The 19420-nt window shown below is 40.9% G+C and overlaps 1 pseudogene; it reads right to left on the minus strand.

Annotated features, from left to right (window-relative positions):
* Window positions 1-7427: 7427 nt before the first annotated feature.
* LOC120096371 (U1 spliceosomal RNA) lies at window positions 7428-7599 on the minus strand (annotated as a pseudogene).
* Window positions 7600-19420: the final 11821 nt, after the last annotated feature.

The following is a 19420-nucleotide window of genomic DNA, read 5'->3' on the forward strand; positions in this document are numbered from 1 at the left end:
TCACTCCTGTATACTCATCTTCTATTCTTTCAGGTACCTGACAGGCCAGTGTACACTCTACACGAGTAAGTACCCTTCTCAAAAGAAATAGGTCGACATACCATAAGAAGAAAGTGGTCATATTGCAATTAGTATTAATAATTTCCCTGTTTTTAATTTTAGATCATCATGTACTGATAACTTTTTAATCTCGAACTGACATATGTGAACCATTCTGTTAGCATCGTTTGCTAACTAGCTTTGGACCTTGCTATATACACCTCAGTGTGGCAGTTCCCTCATAACAGTTCTTACCCACTCCCTTAGACTGACATTCATTCTCAAGACAATTCAATCAACTTCGTAATAGAGTAATAAATATCTGAATTATTCACTCTAATGATTTCCAACTTTAATCACATCAGTTTTCCTTAACTAATCTGATTCACCATGCACCCATCACGGAAGTTGTCCAGTTCCTTTTAGGCGGCCGGGACACCCTATTTATCACTCAGTACTGTATGGCCAGAATGTTTACAATCTCTCCAAGCCCCTGTGACATTTTGCCCACCTTTAGGAAGGCCTAGTTTGGGACAGTGAAACTGTTTTCTTTGTGATAGTGATTTTTGAATGGAAATCCTCACGAGCATCTTTCATCAGTGAGAACACAAAAAGGAGGAGTCACATATCTAACAGAAAGCAAAACTTCCTGTCAAAAATGGCAAGGATCCTGCTCATAGCTGTCCCTGATTACAGTAACTTAAATAATAAATTTTGTTTATATAACTCTTAGTTTAGAAGAATTTGGAACATCATCTATTTATACTATTTACTTCCTGTTTTTTTCTTTCACTGTCTTGACAGCGATTATTATTAGATGGAAACATTATTTCTTAATTATTATATTATATGAAAATAAGCATGTATAGGAATTCATACAAATAATATATGTTAAAGAACTGTTCTGTCTTCTATACTTGATTTATGAAAAAGTTTTGTAAAATTTAAACCATTTTTGGTAGAAGAAGAAAATAAAAATTTCATAATCAGATTTTGTATTCAAAAGGGTAAAAATATTAACTAAATTGGAGGGATTTTAACTCTTAAGGCTAATAAAAATTTCTTCATGTATACATTTTTATAAAATATAAAGCAAAATACACACATTTAATCGATCTGTGAAAATAACTTATCTGACATTATTGAATCTAATATTAACCATGAAAGGCTTATTCAAAGCAGTATTGGCACTTGAATAAGTTGACTTCATATGATACAACCCAGTAAGGTATATTATCATAAAATAGCTAAATATAAGTTTAAGTACATTTTGGAATATTCTGCAAAAATATAAAATTGAAAATCATTACTGATCAAAATTATACCAATAAAACATTGCTGTTAATATTTTTACTTCGAGTTATGTAAATTATATGTAGACATGTTATAACAACAAACATTATATAATATTTAATTATACATAAATGATACACAAACAACATATAATTTATAATTAAATCATATATTTTATAGATATTATTACATGCTGCATATATTAACTTGTACCTTATTTCAAATTTAGTAACTTAAAATACGACTTTCCCAAAAGAGTCTTTCATAGCCACATATTTCATCATTTATGCATTATCAAATGCATTTTCATATTAGGTATTAAGATACTGTGTTTCAAGTTCCAATCTACTCTAATATGTTCCACTCTGTGACTCCTGGCTACAGGGTTGTGTAATATGTATTTGGGACCATTTCTTTGCATGACATTATAATTAATATTAGATCGTTTCTTTTCAAGTCTGTGTGTCTGCAACTCTGAGTATAGCTAGAGATCCTTCCTTTCAAACTCTAATAACAATATTTGACTCTCGATACCTCAATGGAAAGGACGACAGTCATAAAAAAACATTTTTGGTCTCTCAAAAGATTACTTTGAGAAGGGGAATGAAGAAAGTGTTTTATTTTGAAGTTTGCTCGTTTCCTCCTCAGTTTGAAATCTATAATCCTGAACCACTGTGTGGCCTAGTGAGCCTTTGTGGCTTTCCATTAATGATACACGCTTTGTTCTGGTAGGGAGGCTTCTGGATGTTCAAGGAAGTCTGTAATCAGATGGCCAGGTCTTTGATTTTGTGCTTCAGCATCAGGAATCCTGTACTGCCACATAACTAAAGCATGTTCTTTTGAAGATCTTTCAGGGTCTGAGTTCTCAGGCAGAGAATAAGGTTACTATTTATAGAAATTCAGTGTCCAAGTTTCTGAATACTTTAAGAGTTTAAAAAAAACACCGCCAAACAGGTTATTTCAATACTTTCAATAACAGCATATGGCTAGAGATAAATTATTATTACTAATATGTTACAGGTGAAATTATATATTAGCTTTTTTGCTAATATCACCACTTAGGAGATTATATCTAATCAGTATGAACACTAGTCAGCAAAAGCTGACAGTCACTTAAAATATCAGGATTATAAACTAACTAAAATTATCCATTTTAAGCCTTTATTGCTTTAAGCTAATTATTTCTAATTGAAGAGGAGGGTGTTCTAAAGGAATGAAGGAAGAGGAAGTAGGCAGGAAGGCAGGAAGGCAGGAAGGCAGGAAGGCAGGAAGGCAGGAAGGCAGGAAGGCAGGAAGGCAGGAAGGCAGGAAGGCAGGAAGGCAGGAAGGCAGGAAGGCAGGAAGGCAGGAAGGCAGGAAGGCAGGAAGGCAGGAAGATAGGAAGGTAGGAAGGAGCTGTTTGACCTTCAAGTGGTGTTTATCAAATATGAAAAAAAAAACTATAAACTTGATATAGCATTTGCTATATGAAAGTCTCTAGACGATATCAGAGACTAATATCACATTCAGTTTTAAAAATCTGAGTTTCTGCCCCACATGTGGCCCATACATATACAGCCACCCAATTAGACAAGATGGATGAAGCAAAGAAGTGCAGACCGACAGGAGCCGGATGTAGATCGCTCCTGAGAGACACAGCCAGAATACAGCAAATACAGAGGCGAATGTCAGCAGCAAACCACTGAACTGAGAATAGGTCCCCTGTTGAAGGAATCAGAGAAAGAACTGGAAGAGCTTGAAGGGGCTCGAGACCCCAAAAGTACAACAATGCCAAGCAACCAGAGCTTCCAGGGACTAAGCCACTACCTAAAGACTATACATGGACTGACCCTGGACTCTGACCCCATAGGTAGCAATGAATATCCTAGTAAGAGGACCAGTGGAAGGGGAAGCCCTGGGTCCTGCTAAGACTGAACCCCCAGTGAACTAGTCTATGGGGGGAGGGCGGCAATGGGGGGAGGGTTGGGAGGGGAACACCCATAAGGAAGGGGAGGGGGGAGGGGGATGTTTGCCCGGAAACTGGGAAAGGGAATAACACTCGAAATGTATATAAGAAATACTCAAGTTAATAAAAAAAAAAAAAATCTGAGTTTCTTCCCTGAGGCCAAGGACGAGATACCAATACTGACCTTTGCCATGCTCTTTATCTCAGCACTGGACTCACTACTGAAAACAATTAAGAGAATGAAATTAGAGCTACATCAATAGGACATGTAAAAGTAAGACTTTCTAAGTCTTATGACATGATATATACAAAACAAAGCTCTTCATCACAACAAATGTTAGAAACAACTCTGTGAATTTAGAGTACAGAAATGTAACACAAATATTAGTTTTATTTCCATTTTGAGTGATTAATTAAAAAGAAGACTGAGAGAATTATTCTGTTTCTTCTAGCATTCCAAGTAGGGAACAATTGAATAAATTTATCCAAGGAGAAAATTAAAAATATTATATAGTTAGAGCCACATATATCAAGAAGGAAGTCATAAATCCATGAAAATTATTACAATTTTCAGTAAGAGGGGATTTCAGTATCTAAAGTTCTCCTTGGGTTTCACACAATATTCATCAAATTCTAATGGCTAATTTAGCAATCATAGAAATCTAGTCTTATAATTGTCACCTGCCAACAAATGTCCCAAATAGCTACAAAAGTTGTGAACAAAAGATCAATTCTCGAGGAGCCATACTTTTGTATTTTATTCCATGTGCAACATGTGGGCCCATGGTCAATTCTTCCTGAACAAAGTTACTTTGAACACAAAATATAATGTGCAGGTTTTTTTAAATGCTGTGTTATACAAAACTGAGGCTATGGAGTGCTCACAAAAAGGGACCTACCATGACTGCCCTCCGAAAGACCCAACAAGCAGCTGAAAGAGTCAGAAGCAGATATTTGTACCCAAACAATGAAGAGAAGCTGGTGGTACCTGTGGTTGAATTTGGGAAAAGCTGTAAAAAGCTGAGCAGGAGTGCAACCCTGTAGGAGAACCAGCAGTCTCAATTAATCTGGACCCCCGAGATCTCTCAGACACTGGATCACAACCAGGCAGCATACAGCAGCTGACAGGAGGCCATCAACACATATACAGGAGAGGACTTCCAAGTCTGGGTTCAGTCAGAGAAGATGTACCTAACCCTTAACAGACTGGAGGCCCCAAGAAGTTTAGAGGTCTGGTGGGGTGGGGATATCCTCGTGGAGACAAGGGGATCAGGGAGGAGGTATGGGCTGTGGAACAGTCAGAGGGTAGACCGGGAGGGGAATAAAATCAGGAGGGTAAAGATGAAGAAATAAAGAAATAAGTAAAAAAAAAAACATATTGGATTTAAAGGTAAAGTTTGAAACCATAGAAATCTTAATAAAAATAATAAAAATCCATAACACCATTGTTGAAAAAAATTGTGATGATAGCAAAACTGGGACAATGACAACCTAAGTAGCAACGTAGTAAAATATTTCTTCAAAACAAAAGGACAGTCAAAAAGTGTGGTGACAATCCTGGGTATGAGAGAAAGGAAAGGATTAATTAAAAATAAGGGTTGAGGAGATGGTTTTGTGGGCAAAATGCTTTGCAGGCAAAAAGATCTAAGCCCGATTTCAGCCACCCGCAGACAATGCTGGATACGGAATAAGGTACTTACAATTTCAGCGGTGGGGAGGAGGAGCGATGGGTGTTACCTAATTCGCAAGCTCCAGATCCCTTTGAAATACTTTGTTTCAAAATCAAGGTGGACAATTACCCAGTAAAAACATGTAAGACTGACCTCTGTCTCTGGCCTTCACGTACAGTCAAGTATGTCCACCCAGTCACACATGAACAGGTACATATACTGGCACATCATGCACACAGAACCTAGTATCCAACATAATCAAAGACACAAATCACTCATGTTCAACTAAACAGAAGAACAAAGCACAGATTCTAACAAAAATAGTAAACGATCTGAAAAAAAGAAGTGGTTTAAGTTACTAACATTAAAATACAAAAAAATACATGATATCACTATTAGAGACATACAAATTGAAAACAGAGATGATCGCATCAAATTTGCTAATGTGACAACTAGTAAAAAGCCAAAAGATGGTGGGAATTAAAGTGTGGGGATCTTCATATACTGCTGGTGTTTTTGCTAATTACACAGCAAAAAGATCATAAGGCCTTAACCCTATGTAAAGACATAAGGCCTTAACTTTATGTAGAGGAATATAGGCAAATAGGGAATGCTAAGAGTGGGATACATAATTATCCACAGGGAAGTACATACCACTTGATTACCTAATAGTAAGTGGTTATTCCTGAAAATATAAATAAAAGTAAGTTTATACAGACATACTAGTCTGGATTTATATATTAAGAATATACAGGTATATACATTTGCCATGTAACAATAATACTATAAAAATATAATTCTAGGAGAAAAAGGAAAGGTATATGGAAGCATTTGGAAATATATGACCCAGTAATCATATGATTTTGCTCTGTATCTACAGAAATAAAAAAGAACATTATCTCAATAGATATTATCTGTGTTCATAGAAACAGTATTAAGAGTTACAAAGATATTGAATCAACTTAGATGTCAGTCAGTGGACTAATGGGTAAATTAAACTGTGGTGTACAAACAGTGACTACAAAAAGGACGTTGATTGAGAGTAGGTATAGCTGGAAAGAGGACAGAGATTGGCAAGAGTGGTAGGAAGCAAGAGAGGGTAGCATGGTTAATATGAACTCAGTGCTGCAAGTACATGTCAGAAATGTCATAATGAAGTCTATTACTATGTATAATTGACATATGTTAATAAAATGCTACCATAATACTAATAAGCTCAGTATAAAAATGCTGTCACATTAGATCAGTTATAATATTCAATGTAAAACAAGATTGATACCATAAAAGCCAAGGGTTTGAATAAGCACTCACCTGACCTCTCAGCAGAGGAGGAACTACATGTTACTCTTTATGTTTTAGTTAGAATTTTATTGCCGTGATAAAGACACCATGACAAACTCTAGCCTGGGGAGGAAAGGACTTACACATTTCAGTCACAGTTCAGCACTGAGGTAAGCTAAAGCAGACCAAGAACCTGAAGGCTGGACCTTATGCAGAGTCCAAAGAAGGGTGCTACTTATGGGCCTGCTCCCTATGACTTGCTATGTCTACTTTCTTACCCAGAGACATGTCTTTGGGGTAACATCACCCACATGGATTGGGAGTTCTCATATCAACCATTAATCAAGAAAATGCCCCACATACTTGTCTAAAGGCAACTTTGGTGAAGGCATTTTCTCAGTTGAGGTTCCTTTTTTCCAAATATCTTTAGTTTGTTTCAAATTGATACAATCAACCAAAGAAATGAACTTAACACTGTCTCATTAAAGATAGAAACTTTGAATGCAATGTGAACCATGCTATGGCCCTAATGGCACAGTAGAGTGACTATATTCCTCAGTTATGACAGATTGGGTGAATATAGAGGGTGCAAGATCCTCGTAAACACATGTAAACAAAAAAAGTTAAACAAGCATGCTTTTCTTTTCAAAGAAAAATGTTTTCGTGTTTTCCACCAGAATACTGGGAATGAATATAGTCTATTGCCTGGTCATCTTTTTCTATCTATAGAGCAGGCATCACCCAAATCCTCCAGAGTATTAGGTCTGTTTATTCCAGACTATCCCTGCCAACAGCCCCCTACAGCCCAGATTTCGAGGATCAACTCTCAGTCAATAAAACCAATCCTTAGCAGAGATCATTATTTCTGACTTAACATTACCAGACATCATGCAAGAGGCCATATGAATTTTGTAATGTCCCTGTATAAAATGATGTCTTAGGCTTTGTTGTATACATAAGAGTGAGTTACTTCATCAGGATTTCCTCTACCCTCCAAATTATGCTGTGCTTAAATATGGCTAAAATAAGCTGCCTGGTGTCAGACTCCAGAACTTTGAACCCACACCAGCTAAGTAAGCCGTGCTGAGCCAGATTTCCTTCTTGTCTTTTGCATATTTTTTCTCTGTCATCTGCAAGCACTTACAGGGGCCCTCACAAGTGAAGAGAGTAGGTCTTAGTTTTTTTCAACACATAGTATATGAGATACTTAACATGTTTTTTTTAACGCAGTCCCCCACTACCACAAATTATGCAGTCGAGTTTCTCACATTTGGGGAAATGAGAGGGGTCAGCACATCCAGAGTGCAATGGATAAGCTTCACTCTGGAAGAAACACCCTCGTGATCACGGTATCTCCCCTGGCAGAATTACATGTTTATCAACTTCATTTCACAACCTATATTAGGTCCCATATTTTAAACATATACATTTTTTTATTTGTAAATTATACTTGAATAAATTTGTGTAAAAGAAAAAAAAACTTTCAATGGTTTCCCAGGATGGTAGCTTGTTTGACATACATCAAAACAGCACAAAATGGATTTTTGAAGAAATACTTACCTTGAAAGAATAAACTGTTTATTCAAACTGCCTTTCTAATCTCTGAATGGTAGTGCATGTGTACAATACCAGTGCACAGATGGTTAAAACAGGGACATCATGAGTTCAAGCTCAGGAGCCCTATAGTCATCTATAACTAGAGCTTCAGGGGGTCGAACTGCTCTTATCTCCTTGGGCATTGCATTAACATGCACCAAGATACAGAAAGATGCAAATAACTAAAAATCCTAAAATTAAATCTGATAGCATGATTTCATAAAAATTATCTTTGATTTGTAAAAATATGCCAAAATTGTTGTTATCAGAATAGTAGACTGTGCAGGATCCTGAGATACTAGGCTCATTTGAAGAATTGCAATCATGGATGTTTTTGAGGCTCCTAAAACTGTCCCCATACAGTTAGTCACCCCATCCTCCTGACACAAGGCGAGCAAGCCGCGTGAAGACTGTCAAAAACCCAAGAGCAAAACTTTTAACATTATCTCTCTGCTTCTATTTTTCTTAGTGGAGATCTTAATTGTTTACTGCCTCTCTAAATGAGTCAACTTTCAAGAAAACAGCAGATGGTGAGAAAGGAAAAGGCCATGGCCAAATTAGTGAGATCATCTTCGCAGCTTGTTACCGAGGCTGTTCTCAAATGCTTGCTCACTGACAGCCACGTTAATGAACCCCTGAGTACAGGAGAGCAGAATGTTTTCTTCTGTTAAGCAACGAAAAGTAAACAAATGTCAATAAGTGCCACAAAGCCATCACATCATCTCTTATCTTTGAAAGATTAATCAGTTTTAAGATTAATTAATCTCTTTTGAGTGCTAGTCAATGAGCAGTTGTTAGAAGGGATAGAATGCCCCTGCCCAGTCCTCAGTGCAAGATCAAATAGGTCTGAAAATACAAAATAAATTGGAGGAAGGCACTCACCAACTAAAATGTTAAAGTCTGAAGATTCACTGTAAAAAACAAACACAAACACAGACATAGACTTTGGTATAGATGGTGCTTTATTCTGAAATTGCTTTGTGATAGCACCATCTTGTGGTCAATCTTAAAACAGTCCCCCTTTTCTAAACAAAATACAGCTAAATGGAGCTGCAGCAAAGCTTCTTTTGAAAAGGCCAGTACTCCTTAAGTCTTTTGTGTTGTTGATCTTTTAATTAGATTTTGATGTTACTCCTGACATTCATTTCCAAAATTTAAAATTTCCCAAAATTATAGGGTTTGGTGGCAACAACTTTTAATCTCTGTGTAACAGGGGCATGACAAGAGGCTCACAGACTCAGGACACTTTAGAACAAGTGTCTTAAACAGAAGCAATTTAAATCCTCTTAATTTTATAAGTCACTTGAACTGAAACGAGAGCTCAGGCCAGCATGCTGGGGTCGAGACTCATACACCACACAGGGAGTAGAGGAGTTCGACCCCGACCTGAATTTTCACAGAGCTTATAAAGGAAAAAACCACAAACCAGGGGGATCAAGAGGGAGGGAGGAGGGGAATTCCAAAACCATAAACTGCCCATACAATTTAGGACTTTGTGACATTGTGATTAGGGGTAGTGACATTTTACAGGGCCATTGGACCATTGTGGCCGGAGGCTATGGGTCATTGTGGCTGTTCCAGGAAACCTTTCATGCAAGAATGTTCCGGGAACCATTGTACAGCAAGGGAGGGGCGAAAAGTTCATGTTCTCACAGACCCTACCTCTTCTTTTTGGGTAGCTAGGCGGCTTATTATTAATTTTTAATCCTTCATTCCCCACTTCTTTTTTTTGTTAATAGTTCTAATCCTAGAACTTCATGGAGAACTCAGCTTCATCTAGCATAACAGCTTGGTATTGTAGTCTTAACATGAGGATTCTAACCTGGACACTATCCAAGCCTATCCACCAAGGTCATGACTAGCTTTTAGAACTTCTAAGCTTATACGGACTGTGATCCCTGAGGCACAGTCCCAAGAAGTGTTAAGAGTACTAACATATGCAATGTTACATCATTTGTAATGGAAATCAAGCCTATCCCACACCTATCTTGATAGAACCCAGGACAAACATGACTGAATTTCCCTCTAGGTCCCAGCTCTCAGCCCCAACAGCTAGTACACGGCTGGTGAGGGCTGAGAATTGACAGCTGTCAGGGTGGTCAGCAGCACCAGGTACGGTCCTTTCCAGCGAGGCTCGAGTGTCTGGACTCAGTGTAGCTGCAACCTGGAACTGATGGGATGTCTCAGGGGTCTCCGGGGCATAGGCTGCTGTCAGCTGTGAGCAGATTTCTTTCTGTATCACCTGTAGGTCTTTTAGCTTGGCACACAAATCATTATTACTATGGCACTATGACATGTTGGTTCAGTAACATCATCTAATACAGTCAGGGGGGCTGAGGCCCCATATAAGATCTCAAAGGGGGTAAGGCTGAATCTGGAAGGGGTATTTCTTGCTCTGAAGAGAGCAAGAGGGAAGGAGTGTCACCCAGTCTGTGCCAGTCTCCATGGTTAATTTGGTCAGGGTCTCTTTTAGAGTTCTATTTATTTACCCTACCTGTCCTGAACTTTGAGGTCTGTAAATACAATGTAATTTCCAATTGACCTCTAAATACTTGGCCACACCCTGGCTTACCTTGGCAACGAAAGTAGGGCCGTTGTCTGACCAGATTACCTTGGGCATTCCAAATCGGAGGAAGATTTCTTCCAGTATCTTCTTGATGATTGCAGAGGCCGTCTCTTGTTTGGTGAGGAAAGCTTCTATCTATTCCTGAAAAAGTATCTACAAGCACTAGGAGATACTTGTGATTATATTTTTCTGGTTTTATCTCAGTGAAGTTCACTTCGACTTTTCACCAAACTCTCTAGGTCTCTTTGCCCTGTTTGCTTGCTAAGCATTCACTTATTGACATACCTTATACTTTCTACTGTCTCTCTGGCTAAAATCTTAAAGTCTATTACATACACTTAACTACTTGGACAAACTTTTTATCTCCTAATTGAGTCCATTTCTGTATTTGGCAAAGTGAGTCTTTTCTTTGTTCTCTGGGAAGTATAGCTTTCCCCTCAATGTGCCATTGTCCTTTATCTTTTAAGCAATTTGGGCCTTTTCTAAGTGAGGCCATCCCTTAGTCCGATCCCAGTTCCCAGTGGCTGTCTCTTGCAGGCCTGCAACCAGGATGGGCTCCTGCATAACCATTTTTCGAGCCACTTTATCTGCTTCGTTATTGCCCCATGTCACTGAATCTCTTCCCTCCTGATATCCTGAGCAATGAATAGTACTCACAGTTGTTGGCTTCATCAGGACATCCAAGAGATGGCAAAGGCATCTGCGGCACTGATGTACTGGGGGGTTGAGCCATCCCAGATGACATTGTGTTGTCCACCATGGCAGCACCCACTTGTCTCTGACCTTCATTCATGAAGAGAACTGTTCCCGTCTGTGGACAAGGTCCTCGGGTTTCAGCAGGGGTCAATCAGCCAGTCGCAGAGGTCTTTCCTCCACCCATGGGCTTCTGCCAGTACTTGACACTCGTGCTGTGGTGGCTCCAGGTCCGGATTGGGCAGCAAGGTGACCAGATTGTCCCCAACTGGTAGAGAATCTAGTCCATGGCAGCTGACCAGTGGTCCCATCTTTTGGGACACTCTATTCAAAGGCAGAACATCAGCCACTCTATCACAGTTTAAGTCCTGGATTGGGTGATAATTGTTAGTGCCCGGCTGGCAGGAGTGATATATTCCAAGTAGAACAGCGCTAAGCCATTCGTCTCCCAGCATCAGGTACTGGTGCACTGAGACAGGTCTTAAGCTCCGCATACACAGTCTGTAGATATGCATACACATGGCCTCACCCAGCCATTTCAGCCCACGCAAGCCATTTTGGGGAGCAATTTTCTCATGAGCAAGGGATGGGAGCAGTCAGGGATGACTATGAACTAGTGGGTTACCCGGCCCACGCCAAGGTCCACTGTTCTTCGGGCAGTCCATAAGTATTGTTTGTTGCCAGTAGGCCCCTGTACCCAAGGTCTTTGGATATTGGCCCACTGGAGGGGGGCATAGGAGCACAGAGCATTGGGTCCCTGCATCCACACTTCCCTTCTATCTCTGTACATAGCCAGCACTCTAGGACCAAGAGGCTCTCCAGTGTCCCCTCTTGTTCTTTCTGGGGCAGTCCCTGACCCAGTGTCTTTTTTTTTTCTTCTTCGTATTAGGCACACTGATCTTTAGCCAGGAATTCTCTTCTGTTGCCAGGTACTATCTTCCTAGGTTCCCTAACTACTGTGGCCAGTATATGTTCCTCTCTTGTCTTTTATCTCTCTTTAGCTCTCTAGCTTCCTCTTCTTTTAGTCTCTTTTCTTCCCTAGCTTCCTGCACTCTTTACCTCTTTCTTTCTTTCTTTCTTTCTTTCTTTCTTTCTTTCTTTCTTTCTTTTTTTTTTTTCTGTCTCTCTGCATCTTCTTCTATAGCTATTAGGTGCTGTCCACTTTTCTGCACAGACCCTGAACCATGCATCAACTTACAATAACTCTCTCAGCGACTTAGCTTAACCCTTCAAGTTTCTGTAACTTTCTCTTCATATCTTTTCCTTATCTTAGCCAGATTGGTGGGGCATTTTCCAGCCCCTAGGAGACCGACCCTTGGAGCCTGGGGGCAGACCTGGCACTCCCTACCTTCAGGCGTCTGAAGAGAGCAGGCAGAAGTGAGGGCCTTCTATGCGTGTTGGAACCCTTTTTTTTTTTTTCTGGCCTCTAGTAGGATTCCGTCTTTCCTCAGTGGTAAAGAAGACCTGTAACAGTTACTAACAAGCATATCAAATGGGATGGTGAGAAAACAAGAGAATCTTGAGAATAGAGTCTACCGAAGAGGGCAAACAGCATTTAGTCACACAGCTAAACCAGGAGGCCTTTCTTGGAACAAAAAGGCCATTGTCAGTGTCAGCTCCATGGCTTTGCCTCTCAAGAGAACCAGCCTCCAAATGACACTAGGCTTCTAGTAACAACTAATAACAAAAGGATGGAGAGATGGTTAGAACCTGGGTGCTAGATGCCAGGGGGCTGATAAAAGAATTGTAACCAGTTCACCTGGGGCTATCAGGACCTCAGTAGTAGCCCTTTACCAAACTGTCTCACTGGGTTTAAAGGCCCATGGAAAAGAAAACATTAATCCTGACCTTGGCTACCTCCAAGTAATTTAGTGCTGGAGACTGACTCCTCCCTTGGAATAAAGACAGCAGATAAGGCAGGCTTCCTTAAAGAACTTCTCTAAATGAGTACTCTCCTACTGTGAGCAAATGTCAGAAATTCCTTTCCTGTTCTTGTTTACCTTATAGCCCCACCTAGCTCTCAGCCTTTTTAGATTATTCTTCCTGTAGCATTTCTAACACAGCCTGTCCCTTTTTTTTTTTTTTTTAGCCTGTTAACAGCATTTTTGATCTTTTAGGCAGTTATGCACTAAGTGTCATACCGGCTGAAACTCCGCCTTTAAGATTCTTTGCTCCCAAGCAAAATTTAAATCCTTTTCCAGCTTATCTCAGCTGTCCACCATGAGATTCCCAGAGATCGCGAACCAAGGTGTAGTAATTCACTAAGAAATCTCTCTATAGTGTTTCTTTTTACCTTAAGCCTTTTCCTTTTAAACAGCTCCTGAAGAGCCAGAAAAATTGGGTGAGACTTGAGAAGTCCCCATGCTCGCTGCAGCAGCTCCGCAGCTAATTTCGCTCCCCTCTACTGTGTGCTGCGAGCACAAGCACAGATAAAACACTATTTTAAAAATTAACTTTGGCTATCAACCAACACACCGCCACTAGAGCGGAGTCCATAAGATTAAGTTTCTTACTAAGCATTAAGGGGACCAAGTAAAACTCTTCGACGAACAAAGCAAACAGTTTCATGATTTCAAACACAGTCGTCAGTCCAAGATTTTAAACACGGTCGTCAGTCCAAATTCAAACACGAAACAAAAGTCAAAAAAACACTGGACAATACCACAGAAAACAATCCAGACAAACAAGACCAAGACAAAGCATCCTATAACCAATTTCCACAGATGCCTGGTACCTTCAGTACCTGGCCCAAACTGCAGCTTAACCTTAGCTGCTTCCGGGATACCAAACACAGAAACAGAATACAGACAACAGACACTAACACATCTAAGCACACTTGTCCGTGCCTATACTTAAATAGGCAGCCGAACGCAACCTCCAAAGTCAAGTCACAGTCAGATCTTTTTGACTGTCCGTTGCCGGGTCCTCCCAACAAAATTCGGCTCGAGGAACGTTTCTCACGCGTCCCAGAGCCAGGACCCAACAAAGGCTGACTCGTGGAACGTCTCTCACGAGTCCCAGAGCCTGCGCGATTGGGGCGTCCCCCGGTGCGCTTTCTAAAAAGGAAAAAAAGAAAGAAAAAGACTATTCGGAGTAGGAATCCTTCATCTACTCACAGGCGCCATTTCGGGGTGGGGAACCTTCTTCCACCCGTGCACAGGGCAGGAAACCTTCTTCTGCCCAGACAGTGCACTAAGACTCTCGTGCACAGGGCAGGAATCCTTCATCTGCCCAGACAGTGCACTAAGACCTTAAACCAGTACCGAAAAACACAGACTACAGGACTTAATTCACACACACTCACACACACGAGCACAAACAAAAGAGAAAAAACAAAAAACAAAAAACAAAACCGACGTCGACTTCGTGTCGACCAGAGGCACTGAAACTGATCGGCAGGTCGCAGACCTTGCCTAACAAACCGGTCGTCAAGGAGTAAAGTCTCCTCTGGACCTATCAGATGGGGTTCACCAGGCGTCCCTGGTCCCCCCTTGTCCTCCTGGGACGTCTCCCAGGGCGAACGGACGGTGGGTACCTGGACACGTCTATCCCTATCCACCCCGCTCTCCTTCCTGGAGCGCGGTCTCACTGAGCGTCCGCAAAACCGAAACAGCGATCGCACCAGATTCCCAGACAGAACATAGACACAGACCCAGACACAGCGCTGAGATAAAACAGAGAATCTTACCTCCAAGTGGGTCTAGGACCCCTGGGTGGTCGCGCAGATCCCGGACGAGCCCCCAAATGAAAGACCCCCGAAGGGAGCCCCCCACTCAAGTCTCGGGAAAGACGCGCACCCAGTAGGACACAGACACCGACCTGCTGTAATCACACGAGGAAGATTTATTGTGAGCGAGATGAAACGAGAGCTCAGGCCAGCATGCTGGGGTCGAGACTCATACACCACACAGGGAGTAGAGGAGTTCGACCCCGACCTGAATTTTCACAGAGCTTATAAAGGAAAAAACCACAAACCAGGGGGATCAAGAGGGAGGGAGGAGGGGAATTCCAAAACCATAAACTGCCCATACAATTTAGGACTTTGTGACATTGTGATTAGGGGTAGTGACATTTTACAGGGCCATTGGACCATTGTGGCCGGAGGCTATGGGTCATTGTGGCTGTTCCAGGAAACCTTTCATGCAAGAATGTTCCGGGAACCATTGTACAGCAAGGGAGGGGCGAAAAGTTCATGTTCTCACAGACCCTACCTCTTCTTTTTGGGTAGCTAGGCGGCTTATTATTAATTTTTAATCCTTCAGAACTACATTCCTTACTAATTACTGTTTCAGGAAGTACTTAATGATTTTGGACGGCAGTTATGCTTAAGAAAGTAAATTCCATCAAGTTACATGTATTTACATGTTTTGTAAACCACAAATGTATTTTCATCTAACAATGTATTTTTAAGCATATTAGGAGTAGAACATATTATTAGCAAACCTTTAAAATATCTTCATTCCAAGGGATTGATAAAGTTTCACAAATTCCTTTACACTCTGATATGATAGACGTAAGAGTATCACAGACAAAGGTCATCACTGTTTCATATTTGTAGTAGATTTTTAGCAAATGCTCTGGAACCTCTTGTGCTCTAGTTTTGTGGATTTATTTATTTATGTATTTATGTATTTATGGTTTTATTTATTTCCTTTGGCTGTTGTTTGTGGAAAGACCCAGGCCACGCAATTTTCTTTTGCTCAGATGCTGTCTGAAAATACCTAGTTCTCATCTGTTTCCAAAACTGCAAGAAATTTTGTGTTTGTTTTTGTTCACAATGCTAAGTTGCCGTGGATTCATGAAGCGCCTGTTTTTAAGATTCTACCATTGGTGCCCTAAGTCCACAATCAGAAAGCTCACAGGAAATAATACCAGGAAGGATATTTCTATCCAATCTCCTCCTGCATATCTGCAAAGTAGAATGACAGAAACTGTGGAAGGAAAGGAAGTTCCCATTGGGGCAATCCTTTCCATTTCCCAATCTTTAGACCTCAAATAGGAGTAATATTCTGATAACCAATTATTATAGGCTTTACTGTATTCAGTTTTACTTTCCGCCCACCTGATAGTCTGGCAGTGGGAGAGAACATGGGTGTTCTCTCACCAGGAACCCGAGATTAGGAAATATGGCCTCCGTAGGTTTCCTCTTCCTGCCTCTTCTGCAGTCATGATACTGTGCACACACCGTCTCCTGCCCTACACTCAAGGAATCCTCTCTAAGGTGTCTGTCTACTCTGCTGATATGTCTTCCCTTCTGGTGATAGTCCTTTGAGAGAAAGAGCACAAATGAGGAGCTCTAGGTGCACAGCCAATAGAAGGCTCCCTCTCGCTCACAGCCTGCATTCTGTCTAGCCTGAAAGCTAGACTTCTCCGTGGCCTGAATAAGTGCCTGACACAAGCAATGGGAAACAGGAAAGGTTTATTTTCCCTCAGAGTTTAAAAGAATGTCAGTCCATCGTTGTGGATGGCATCATTCTCTAATTAAGAAATCAGGGTTCTTATTGAAACAGTTGACTTTAGGCCTGGCAAAATGATACAGAAGTAGAGAATGTAATTAGAGAACTGTTTTTCATGTCAGAACCAGGACTAAAATAAGAAGATGGAGTCAATCCAACTTCAATATAATAGGTTACACTGCATTGTGGGCCAAGTGGAACTGGGTCACCAGACAAAAACTGGGAATGTTGAGTGGATTCAGAAACCACAGTGATTCTCATATCTGAGAAGAGTAGGCATTTTATCTGCTCCCCACCCAGTTCCTACCCTGTAGCCTGTGAACAGGACACCCCACATGAGGATCATAATAACTAGTCAAGTAGCACAGACCACAGAGTTCGCCATGCTAATCAATTATCTAGATGGGCTGGCCCTGTTGGTTTAGCCAATAAGCTTCCTGACCATTCCGTTAGTAAAAGGTATTTAATCTCTTGTCCACCCTAAGTAAGTTGTATGAACCAATTTTCTATGATGAATAAACAGCTTGGACAAGCAAAGACTGTTTATCTCATCAAGAATTGACATAAGGGAAGCCTTCAATATTGAGCTGTGCCCTCCTGACTCCTTCTGGTTCCCAATGGCATTTGGGAACCCCAACTTCAGCCTCAGCCTGTGCCATTTCTCACCCAGGCTTGGATCCCATGTTAGGCTTCATTCTACCTCCCCTGGTATTCCTCAAACCAGTCACCACCATGACAGAGAGGATGGGATATAGCCTAGTACCTCCCTGTTTTGTCTGCCACAATGGTCTTCCCACACCCCAACAACAAAACAGAATGTGAAACCCCACTTCATTTTATTATATTTTAATTTCTCAGGGCTGGCTGTTATCTCTTAGAAGCCTGTTCTTTTCTAATGAGAGACAGAAAGGGAGTGAATGTGGAGGAAGGAAAGGTAGGAAAGAATTGGGAAGAGTAGAAAGAGGGGAAACTGTAATCAGTATATTTTGTATCAGGAAATAATCTGTTTTCAACAAAAACAAACAAATGAACAAACATGAGAATAAATGGAATGAAGTCTTAATGAGGCAGAAGGTGAACAGAGAGCTCCCGATATTCAGAATATGCTTCATTTAACCAAATGAACTATGGTGATGAAATACCATATTTCAGATTTCTATGTAAACTATGCTATAGATGAGCAAATATAGACAACAACAAGAGGTGGAACTCTTAGCTTTTCCATCACCATATCTGCCTGGACACTGCCTGGGTAATAATGGATTGAACTTCTAAACCTGTAAAGCAGCCCCAATTAAATGCTGCCTTTGTCATCTTTTCTGTTCACAGCACTAAAACCTTAACTAAGATACTCTACTATTTCCTTGTGAGAATTTTGGCTGGATTGATATTGTACAAATCAGGATCCTTCTGGTCCACATCTGTGTCCTGGAGTTAAGGCTGTCCCACAAATCCTGCCTGGAGAGAGCTGGTCTCCCAGGAGTGCTCTCACTCCTAAGATCACAGGCTTACAGGCCCACGGAAGGGTCAAGCTCCAGACAAAGACAGCAAGACCAACTAGCACCAGAAATAACCACGTGGCAAGAGGCAAGTGCGAGAACCCAGGCAACAAAAACCAAGGCTACTCGGCATCATCAGAACCCAGTTCTCCCTCCACAGAAAGTCCTGGATATCCCAACACACCAGAAAAGCAAGATTTGCATTTAAAATCACATCTCATGATGATGATAGAGAACTTTAAGAAAGACATAATAACTTCCTTCAAGAAATACAGGACAACACAGGTAAACAAGTAGAAGCCCTTAATGAAGAAACAAAAATCCCTTAAAGAATTATAGGATCAGTCCATGTATAGTCTTTAGGTAGTGGCTTAGTCCCTGGAAGCTCTGGTTGCTTGGCATTGTTGTACTTTTGGGGTCTCGAGCCCCTTCAAGCTCTTCCAGTTCTTTCTCTGATTCCTTCAATAGGGGACCTATTCTCAGTTCAGTGGTTTGCTGCTGGCATTCGCCTCTATATTTGCTGTATTCTGGCTGTGTCTCTCAGGAGCGATCTACATCCGGCTCCTGTCGGTCTGCACTTCTTTGCTTCATCCATCTTGTCTAATTGGGTGGCTGTATATGTATGGGCCACATGTGGGGCAGGCTCTGAATGGGTGTTCCTTCAGTCTCTGTTTTAATCTTTGCCTCTCCCTTCCCTGCCAAGGGTATTCTTTTTCCTCATTTAAAGAAGGAGTGAAGCATTCACATTTTGATCATCCGTCTTGAGTTTCGTTTGTTCTAGGGATCTAGGGTAATTCAAGCATTTGGGCTAATAGCCACTTATCAATGAGTGCATACCATGTATGTCTTTCTGTACATGGACTGACCCTGGACTCTGACCCCATAGGTAGCAATGAATATCCTAGTAAGAGCACCAGTGGAAGGGGAAGCCCTGGGTCCTGCTAAGACTGAACCCACAGTGAACTAGTCTATGGGGGGAGGGCGGCAATGGGGGGAGGGTTGGGAGGAGAACACCCATAAGGAAGGGGAGGGGGGAGGGGGATGTTTGCCCGGAAACCGGGAAAGGGAATAACACTCGAAATGTATATAAGAAATACTCAAGTTAATAAAAAAAAAAAAAAGAATTATAGGAAAACACAAACAAACAGATGAAGCAATTGAACAAAAACAATCCAGGATCTAAAAATAAAAGTAGAAACAAGAAAGAAATCACAAAGAGAATCAAACCTGGAGATACAAAGTAACTATAGTAGTTGTCAGGTCATGATGATGATACTCATGTTATGACCCCAAGTTAGAATTTTGCAGTATTTCTCCTCATCCTTCACTAAAGCTTCATGTTGAATGAATCCAATATCCTTTTTTTGACTACAAACTAGTAA

Source organism: Rattus norvegicus, chromosome 13 (genome assembly GCF_021556685.1).
Source record: "Rattus norvegicus strain SHRSP/BbbUtx chromosome 13, alternate assembly SHRSP_T2T, whole genome shotgun sequence".
Taxonomy (NCBI): Eukaryota; Metazoa; Chordata; class Mammalia; order Rodentia; family Muridae; genus Rattus; species Rattus norvegicus.